The sequence below is a fragment of the Anolis carolinensis genome, chromosome 1 (assembly GCF_035594765.1).
Source record: "Anolis carolinensis isolate JA03-04 chromosome 1, rAnoCar3.1.pri, whole genome shotgun sequence".
In the NCBI taxonomy this organism is placed as follows: Eukaryota; Metazoa; Chordata; class Lepidosauria; order Squamata; family Dactyloidae; genus Anolis; species Anolis carolinensis.
The window spans coordinates 247,584,711-247,595,235 of NC_085841.1; the positions used below are offsets into that span (position 1 = coordinate 247,584,711).

Here is a 10,525-nt window from a genome sequence, read left to right on the forward strand (position 1 = left end):
CTCCTCTCTCTCTGTTCTCAATAAGCAGAGGGACTCTCAAGATTGCCCACACAGAAGCCAACACAAAGAAACAGAAACAACCATCCCTCCAGCACAACAGTTTTGAAAGAAGCAGACTCACTAGTCTGTCAAAGCAGGAAAAAGGAGGGGCAGAAATCTAGCAACACTTTTAAAACTCATTTTTATCAATTCTCTTCCTTGGATGCAATGAGAGTGCAGAAGAGAGTAGTGCCCACAGAAATGTATACACTTATTAACAAGTAATAGTAGCTTCAGTAACTATGTGTTGTTGAAGGCTTTCATGGCCAGAATCACTGGGTTGCTGTGGGCTTTCTGGGCTGTATGGCCACGTTCCAGAAGCTTTTGGTCATGATCTTTCACCCGCATCTATGGCAGGCATCCTCAGGGATTGTGAGGTCTGTTGGAAACTAGGCAAGTGAAGTTTATATATCTGTGGAAGGTCCAGGGTGGGAGAAAGAACTCTGTTGGAGGGCAGTGTGAAAGTTGCAATTAATCACCTTGATTAGAACTGAATGGCCTTGCAGCTTCCAGGCCTGGCTGATTCCTGCCCAGGGAAATCCTTTGTTGTATTAAAAAAAAACTCTAAAACCAGGAGCACCCAGTGGCGCAGCGGATTAAACCACTGAGCTGCTGAACTTGCTGACCAAAAGGTCAGTGGTTTGAATCCGGGGAGTGGGGTGAATCCGGGCTGAGCTCTCGCTGTTAGCCCCAATTTCTGCCTCAGAGGCATCTACAGACAACACCAGCTCTTCGACTTAGAAATGGAGATGAGCACCACCCCGCAGAGTCAGACACAATTAGACTTAATGTCAGGGGAAAACCTTTACCTTTACTTACCTTTACCTAAAATCTGGACCGTAAATAAAGAACAACACTCAGAAGACAGGGAATTCTGGAGGGGAAACAATCAGGGCCAGATAACACATCCCAACAAAGGATTCCCCCAGGCAGGAAGCATACAGGCGTTGAAGCTTCAAAACTTTTCAATGCTAAACAAGGTGATTAACTGTAACATTCACCCTTGCCTCAAACAGATAGAGTTCTTTCTCCCACCCTGGACCTTGCACAGATATATAAACCTCCCTTGTCCAGTTTCCAACAGACTTCACAACCTCTGAGGATGCTTGCCATAGATGTGGGCGAAACGTCAGGAGGGAATGCTTCTGGAACGTGGCCATACAGCCTGGAAAACTCACAGCAACCCAGCTTCAGTGACCATTTAAAGGCTATGTAAATACTACTGAGGAACAGCTATTAATCATAATGATTTCACGGGAGTTACAAATTCCATCGTCAGGGATCAGTTGTGTCAGGGGTTCAAAGTGTTCGCCTTGCTTACCACAGCACTTTGTCGGAGCAGAGCTGCCAATCTCACTTCAAGTTTCTCTTGTCATTTCGCCACAGGGCTCTGTTACAGATTGAAGGGGGGGGGGGGGGGAGAGAAAACAAAATGTAAGCCATTCGGGGGCATATTTTGGGGGAGGAGGCACACATAAAGACACGAGAGAGTAAGAGAGAAAGAGATGCCTCCCTGCCAAGGAAAAACAGGAAACACTGCCACATGCACCCACTTAAAGCCCAGACCTCTCTTACTCGAAGTTAGCGCATACCACCGCCCTTCTGAGAAGAGATGCGAGAAGCTCCCGCCACTAAAATCTTCTCTCTACAAAGGCAAAGCGTCCTTCCTTCTCCCAAGACGACCCTCCCATGCCATGTTCCTGAGGAGGAGGCTCCTCTACCTCCTCTCCGTTCCCCCTCACCTCCTTCTTTCCCTTTCCCGCCTCTTGTCACTGTGGAAACAACGCGGAGAAGCCAAAAAACCTTCCCCAGTTCTCGCCTCTTCGCCTGAGCTGGGGCTCGAGCGGTTCAGGAAGGCGCGTGCCCGCGGAGAGCGCGCATTCGCGCGCTCTCCGCGGGCACGCGCCTTCCTGAACCGCTCGAGCCCCAGCTCAGGCGAAGAGGCGAGAACAAGGGAGCGAGCTGTCCCTAGGATTGTATTCTCTAAGTTTTTCTAACAGCAATCACATAGATAAAAACGTAAAGTTTTTCCCCTGACATGGAGTCTAGTCGTGTCCGACTCTGGGGGTTGGTGGTTGCTCATCTCCATTTCTGGGCCAAAGAGCCGGCGTTGTCCGTAGACACCTCCAAGGTCATGTGGCCGGCATGACTACATGAAGCGCTGTTACCTTCCCGCTGGAGCAGTACCTATTGATCTACTCACATTTGCAAGTTGGCAGAAGCTGGGGCTAACAGTGATAGCTCACCCCGCTCTCCGGATTTGAACCACAAACATTTCGGTCAGCAAGTTCAGCAGTTCAGCATTTTAACCTGCTGTGCCATCAGGGGCTCATTACAAGTCTAAAAGCAATCCCATATGGCTATAAATTAAATCATTAAAAACTATACAACCCGTCAGCATAACCATAAAACATTAGGCATTGAGACATTTAAACATTGCATCGATCCCATAGTTTCCTTTAGCTGCTTGCGTATTGGTGTCATTTGTCCAAAGCCTGCTAAATACAGCCAAGTTTTGAGCTATTTCCTGAATGCCAGGAGGGAGGAGGCCAATCTAATCTTACTGGGGAGGGGCCACCACCAAGAAGGCCCTGTCTCTCGTCCCCACCAATTCCACCTGCAAAGGTGACGGACCGAGAGCAGGACCTCCATGGCCTCCATTCTAACTGGTTCATAAAGGGAGATGTGTTTGGGCCAGAATCGTTTAGGGCTTTATAGGCTAAAGCCAGTACTTTGAATTGTGCTCAATAGCAGACTGGCAGCCAGTGAAGCTGACGCAACAGGGGAGTTGTGTGCTCCCTGTGCCCCACTCAGTAAGAAACAGCGTGCAAGGAGCAGACAACACCTGTTAGATCAGCTCCACTGGCTGTCAGTCTGCTCCTGAGCACAATTCAAACTGTGCTGACTTTAGCCTATAAAGCCCTAAACCAGTGGTTCTCACCCAGGGTCCCCAGATGTTTTTGCCCTTCAACTCCCAGAAATCCTAACAGCTGGTAAACTGGCTGGGATATCTGGGAGTTGTAGGCCAAAAACATCTGGCACCCCAGGTTGAAAACCCCTGCCTTAAACTGATCCTTCCCAGCTTACCTATCAAACGTATCTTCTTCCTCTATGAACCATCATGGAGGTTATGATCTTTGGGGGAGGCCCTGATCTTGGTCCCATCTCCTTTGCAAGTGTGGTTGGTGGGGACGAGAGACAGGGCCTTCTCAGTGGTGTCTCCTCAGAACTGAAACTCTCTCCCAGTGAGATTAGATCAGTGCTCTCCCCCTTGGCCTTCAGAAAGAAAACAAAGACATGACTGTGTTACCAAGCTTTTGGCCAGTAAAGTAATGCAGTGCAAGAAATAAATAGGGAACATTTGCAATTGACAATTGGAATAGCTTGAAGTGTTGTCAAAGGCTTTCATAGCTGGAATCACAGGGTTGTTGTGAGTTTTCCAGGCTGTATAGCCATGTTCCAGAAGTATCCTCTCCTGACGTTTTGCCCACATCTATGGAAGGCATCCTTAGAGGTTGGGAGTTACCTTACAACCTCTGAGGATGCCTGCCAAAGATGTAGGCGAAATGTCAGGAGAAAATACCTCTGGAACATGGCCATACAGCCCGGAAAACACATAGAAACCCTGGAATGGCTTGATTTTGGATCATGTGATTTTAATGTTTATATTAGGATGTTTTAATTCTATTGTCTTAATGTTTAAATGTTGTTTATGTGTTATGTTTTAATGGTCTTAATGATTTTAACTCATAGTTATATGTTATTGTTTAGATATTATGATTTGGTTTTTACATGTATGTTTGGCATTGAATTTTGCCACTATTGTGTTGTAAAACACCTCCCAGGGGTGAGAAAAGCTGTATATAAATACAGTAAATAATAATAGTAATAATAAAATGAGCACGCAAAGATACTGTGGGACTTCCGAATCCAGACTGACAAAGTTCTGGAACACAACACACCAGACATCACAGTTGTGGAAAAGAAAAAGGTTTGGATCATCGATGTTGCCATCCCAGGTGACAGTCGCATTGACGAAAAACAATAGGAAAAACTCAGCCGCTATCAGGACCTCAAGATTGAACTTCAAAGACTCTGGCAGAAACCAGTGTAGGTGGTCCCGGTTGTGATCGGCACACTGGGTGCCGTGCCAAAAGATCTCAGCCGGCATTTGGAAACTATAGACATTGACAAAATTACGATCTGCCAACTGCAAAAGGCCACCCTGTGTGATGTATCCGAAAATACATCACACAGTCCTAGACACTTGGGAAGTGTTCGACTTGTGGTTTTGTGAAACGAAATCCAGCATATCTATCTTGTTTGCTGTGTCATACAACGTCGTTGTGTCAATAGTAATAATAATAATAATAAATACCCAATGAAATCTAACAATTTTTGTATAATTTGTATCTTTCCTATTCTGTGTACTGTATCAATTTTTATATAGAATGTGTAAACTGTCTTTTAAATATATATTTTTTAAATATATGTAACTTGAAGACAGCCACCTCTCTGTGACCCAGATTGTATAATCCCTTGGGAAGGTCCCTCCAGCCCTTTCCCAAGTCAGATAACTATCAGATCCATATGCAGTAATTTCAGCTAGGGCCCTTTAACTGGTCCTAGCTGAAATCATTACATCCTGAAGTTTATTTTATTCTACCTTTCAGCTACAAAAGCCAGTTCAAAAGAGCTGAAATCATTACATATTGAAGCTTATTTTATTCTACCTTTCAGCTACAAAAGCCAGTTCAAAAGAGCTGAAATCATTACATATTGAAGTTCATTTTATTCTACCTTTCAGCTACAGAAGTCAGTTCAAAAGAGCAAAGGGGTGACATGTGTTTGTATGCACTTTCAATTCCATTGTTGAGTTATGGTGACTCCATGAATTTCCTAGTGTTTCCTTAGGAAAGGAATACTCAGAGGTGGTTTTACTAATTTCTTTCTCCGAAATATAGCTTACAGCACTTGGTATGTGTGGGCCATTTCTCATCCAACAAAAAGTGGGGAGCTTTGGAGGATAAAATCAAGATACAGTAGAGTCTCACTTATCCAACATTTGCTTATCCAACGTTCTGGATTATCCAACACAGTCTGCCTCCCACTCTGATCCACAGTTGTTTCTCTAGGCAGCAAGGACTGAACTTTTTATGGACTTAATTTCCAACAATGTTTTTACTGTAAATTCATTTTCTGCAATTCTATCGTTATTTGTAGTCAATTTGTTAGTAGCCAATGTGTTTGTAGTCAATATTTTCAATACACTGTGATGTTTTGGTGCTAAATTTGTAAATACAGTAATTACTACATAACATTACCGTCTATTGAACTGCTATTTCTGTCAATTTGTTGTAAAACATGATGTTTTGGTGCTTAATTCGTAAAATCATAATGTAATTTGACATTTAATAGGCTTTTCCTTAATCCCTCCTTATTATACAACATTTTCGCTTATCCAATACAGTAGAGTCTCACTTATCCAACATTCACTTATCCAACGTTCTGGATTATCCAATGCATTTTTGTAGTCAATGTTTTCAATACATCGTGATATTTTGGTGCTAAATTCGTAAATACAGTAATTACTACATAGCATTACTGTGTATTGAACTACTTTTTCTGTCAAATTTGTTGTATAACATGTTTTGGTGCTTAATTTGTAAAATCATAACCTAATTTGATGTTTAATAGGCTTCTCCTTAATCTCTCCTTATTATCCAACATATTCACTTATCCAACGTTCTGCCGGCCCGTTTATGTTGGATAAGTGAGACTCTACTGTATTATGCCAGCCTGTTTATGTTGGATAAGTGAGACTCTACTGTAGCTGAGGCCCAATGTTTTAGTTATTATAACAACCATCTTACACTGCTCCCCACTGCACCCAAATATATAGCTGTATTAGATTGCTGTGAAAGTGACCACAAGATGTCTTTTTTCCTTCCCTCTTTTTCAAACCGCCACTGCAGTTATGCAAAGGCAAGTGATTGGTTTTGTAGCACCAGGATCCCTCAAAGAAAGGAGGGATCAAATAATGCCTCTTCTTCAGTGCTATGAAAAAGGGAGAGGTGAATTGCAGCTTCTCAATATGCTCAATAGCAACCCAAGCCAGCAATTGCTGAAAGTTACGCTCCAACATCTGGAAGGCAGCGCTCATTTGCCCACATATCCCTGAGAAAGCAGTGTTAGAGAGAAGATTTTCAAGGTCAAAATGGCCAAAACACTTTGATTACTGAAAATGTTGACGTCATCTGACATCTCCCTCAGGCTTTTCTTTGAATGCAGCTGTCACCCTCACTGTAACAGGAAAAGTGATATTAGCAGATACCTGTAATGTTGTGAGCAATCTCTGATTTAATGGAAAGAAGTTTGATGTGACAATCTCTTTCAGCCAACACACAAATGCATACAGATCAACGCAGCTGCTAATCTGTAGGGACTGTCATGATTACTGCCTCCACTTTATAATTTACCATGACATAATCCCAGGAAAATATATTCCTAGGGCAAGAGTGGAACGGTGTTCTTTATCATTTTTCATTTGTGTGTGTTTAGGAAGTTGCTATTACGTGTTTCCAGCCTCAAGAATCAAATAGATATGTAAACTTTATTGTTGCTGTTAGCCTTCAAGTTGTTTGGGGCTTGTGGCTAAAATAAGACCAACACAAGATTTTCTTGCCAAGCTTTGTTCAGAGGTGGTTTGCCCATTGCCTTCCTCTAAGGCTGAGAGAGTGTGACTTGTTCAATATCACCCATGTTAAGGATTGTAGATGATGTTAAATAGAAGCTCTTGCGTCCACCTGTGAACCAAAGTCACCCTGCAGGGTAATGATGTGCCACTCAGCTTTGTAGAACAATTAACAGGAACCTTACTGACTTCAAAATGATCCAACAGAGCAATAATATATTATTTACAATAGTCTCTCAGATTGCTTACAGAGAACAAATACAGTGTTCCCGCACTACTTCGCAGTTCGCTTTTCGCTCCCTCACTGTTTCGCGGGTTTTTTTTATAAACACTAAAATCTATATATATACAAGAGTGATGGAATCCCGGCAACCGACAAAACAACAAAACTAAAGGCCCCCCAACCTCAAAATTTGACAGCATAACCCCTCATCCATACCTCTAGGTTGATACAACAAAAAGAAAAGAAAAATAAAGTCCTAATTAGAGGGAGAGGAATAATTGTTTTTATCCAATTGCTGCCAGTTAGAAGGCTAAGCTCTGCCCACTTGGTCTCCTAGCAACCCACTCAGCCCAGGGGACAGGCAGAGTTACCCTTTACCTTAACTACCACCAGTTCCTCAATACTTTATTTCCCATACCACCATACTTCGCCACAGCAACGCGTGGCTGGGCACAGCTAGTAATAGTATAAATTATAAGATAATATTATAAATCCCTCTTTCTACTTCCTTCCTAAGGAGAAGCCTAAGGAAGGAAGGAAGGAGAAGCCAAAGGCAGAGAAAAGAAGGCTGAAGCAGCTTTGTTTTTGCCTCACAAGGCATGCACGTGCTTGAGAGGCGAGGAGGGGACGGAGATGCTACTTGTCAGTGAGATTGTAAACACACAAATATAGCGTCCCTACTTCGTGGATTTTCACTTTTCACTGGTGGTCCTGGTACGTAACCCCCGCAATAAGTGAGGGAACACTGTAGTCCTTTTAAAGTCCATAAAAGTGCCTCAGTGCCTTAGAAATAACAGGGCCTCTGGGAGCCAGCAGCCATCCTCTCTCCTGGCTGTTTCCAGTGAGCAACCTGCTCAAACCAGTTCCTCAGTGGCATGGCAGAGAAATTGACCAATCAGATTCCTAGCTGTTCGCAGGCTCAGCCAATCAGCTTCTTACACATATTTTCCCCATTAACCCATCCATAATGGTGTCTTTACAAACCACATCAACCCAAACATTGATCAGGATTCAAATTCTAGTTTCCCAGCATATCTGTCAACACTCAAACCACTACACCACATTATATTTTTCCCCTCCAGTTCCAAGAAAATTAACAACAGCCCACATGTGGGGTGGAGAGAGAGAGAAAAATGATCAATGATAAAGGGTCATCTAACAGTTTGGTTGCCATTTAGAATTGTTTCTCTATACTAAATGCCACTAGTGGTTTGATAACCTCATAGGGAAGCGTTAGATTGGCTTTTTCTCCAGTTAGTCTGTAATCCAAATACAACCATGTTGTTATTTTTAATTTCCTTTCTCTAGAGATCCATTGTTCTGTGGCAAGCTAACACTATCCAACCAAGGAGAGTAGTATCAGCCGACTTGGCAAAATGCCAAAGTTTACAGAAGTGTACTTGCACACACACACCATTGAAAGGCATTACTAAAGTCCTTGCATGCTGTTAGGGAGCGAAATGACATAGTCACCCTTGAATTCTTAAAATTACACACAATTGCAAGTCCCACTTGTTCCCTATTTTTCCAATTATTGGGATTTGAATGTCATTTCATATGAAGTTGGTATCAGCAGCATGGGGTTTCTCAAGGGTTAGTGGACTATCCTTGAGAAAGGTGGAGTAAAAAAGTAAACATGTTTCTTAAAACTACTGAAGACTCAGTAGTTTACTGAGTTATACTCAGTGGATAACAGAATATTAATTATTGATTAGGTACAAAAACAGAAACTGGAAATGTGCGGACAAAGTGGAGTGCCTGAAGATTTTGTTGTAAATCCACTGCTTCTGATACTTTCTCTTCTGAATACAATTCCACTTACAATTAACTGAGCTTGACAGAATTTTTTTTTAAGTATGGCATGTGGAAAAGGTTCCCTTCAATCATTGTAGAAATTTGGATTTCTAAGCACTAAAGCAGAGGCTGCACACACAGGAGCAAAGGCAAACACTGCTAAGTGGTTAGGTTGTAATGGTGCAATAAATACCTTCACATATAGATGAGTAAATTCCACACAAGGACTTCTGAAGTCACATGAGCTTATTACATAACTCCTCTGCGATAAGATATGGTTCCTGAGCCGTACGTCATTGCAAATCATAATTGCTGCTATATGACAGGAGCAATCTCTTCTAAGATTTACCTCCAATGAGGGAAGTATTAGGCTTTCTCAATGAGATGCCTCTTTAAAGCGAGATGGATGACTCCCATTCCAAAATGATGATTATCAAAGCTCCACCTGAAGTTGGTCCAAAGGATTTCGCTGACTGAGGTGGAAGAAGCAAATAGCACCCCTTACCCACCAAAATCCAACATACATAGAACTCAAAGTAAGTCCATTTACTTTGCACCTAAGGCTGAAAATCCTATGGAAAGCCTGACCTAGCAATGGTCATTTAATAATAAGTTAAATGATTTTTTAATCTTTTAAAATATTCATTTTTATCAACCAAACCTTCAGCCTGAAGCCGCTATACCTCTCTACTGAATGGTAGGCCTCAACCCACCCATGTGGACTTCCAATTTCTTTCACCCTCTCCAGTTCCTTCTGCCATTCCTAACAATAAGAATGCCTTGGAAATAAAACATATATGTGTGTGGCCAGAATCATTGGGTTGCTGTGAGTTTTCCGGGCTGTATGGCCATGTTCCAGAAGCATCCTCTCCTGATGTTTTGCCCACATCTATGGCAGGCATCCTCAGAGGTTGTGAGGTCTGAGGATGCCTGCCAGAGATGTGGGCAAAATGTCAGGAGAGACTGCTTCTGGAACATGGCCATACAGCCCGGAAAACTCACAGCAGACCTCACAATCTCTGAGGATGCCTGCCATAGATGTGGATGAAACGTTAGGAGAGAATGTTTCTGGAACATGGCCATACAGCCCACAAAACTCACAGCAACCCAATAAAAGTATTGTTGGCCATCCACTTTTGTGGATTTGACTTTTACAGATTTGATTATCCACTGATTTGATTACTATAATGTCTCTAGCACATCTCTAGGGACCTCACCCGACTGAACAGATCTCTCTAGGTCCACTAGCACAACAATATAGTCAACTAATAGATGTTGACCACAGAATCGCACTGGGGCATCAGAAAAGTGTTCTTTTTAAAAATAAGGTTTTATGGGTTTTTTTTTGGAGGGGGGGGTTGTGGGGGTCCTGCATCTCTAACCTCAGCAAATGTGGCTAACTGTATATAGGCAGTCCCCAAGTTACGAACAAGATTGTTCCTATAGGGTCTAAGGCAGGCATGGGAAAACTTTGTGCCTCCAGGTGTTTTGGACTACAACTCCCACAATTCCTAACAGCCGATGGGCTGTTAGGAATTGTGGGAGTTGTAGTCCAAAACATCTGGAGGGCCAAAGTTTGCCCATGCCTGGTCTAGGGTCTAGTGAGGCACCAACAGCATTTGATAGAGAATACGAAATACCCTGTAAAACTACAACTCCCAGGATTCCATAGCATTAAGCCACAGGAGCCACGGCTGAACTACTGACCTGAAAGTGGCCAGTTCAAATTCACAAGATGGGGTGAGCTCCTGTCTGTCAGCTCTAGCTTGCAGGGA

General features: G+C 42.8%; 1 protein-coding gene across 8 annotated transcripts in view; it reads right to left on the minus strand.

The window, feature by feature from the left end:
• The window catches only part of LOC100563510 (rho GTPase-activating protein gacHH), a 29,116-nt gene extending 20,153 nt beyond the window's left edge, over positions 1 to 8,963 (minus strand). For 5 of the 8 annotated variants that reach the window (XM_062967366.1, XM_062967368.1, XM_062967362.1 and 2 more), the window contains exons 1-2: positions 1,782 to 1,918; positions 1,361 to 1,429 (exon numbers count right to left, since the gene is read on the minus strand). The gene's annotated coding sequence lies outside the window, so the exon portion shown is untranslated. Of the gene's footprint in view, positions 1 to 1,360; positions 1,430 to 1,614; positions 1,756 to 1,781; positions 1,919 to 8,943 lie in introns of those variants that run through there. The other 3 variants (XM_062967367.1, XM_062967363.1, XM_062967365.1) reach the window with 2 other exon arrangements.
• Between the last annotated feature and the right edge of the window lie 1,562 nt (positions 8,964 to 10,525).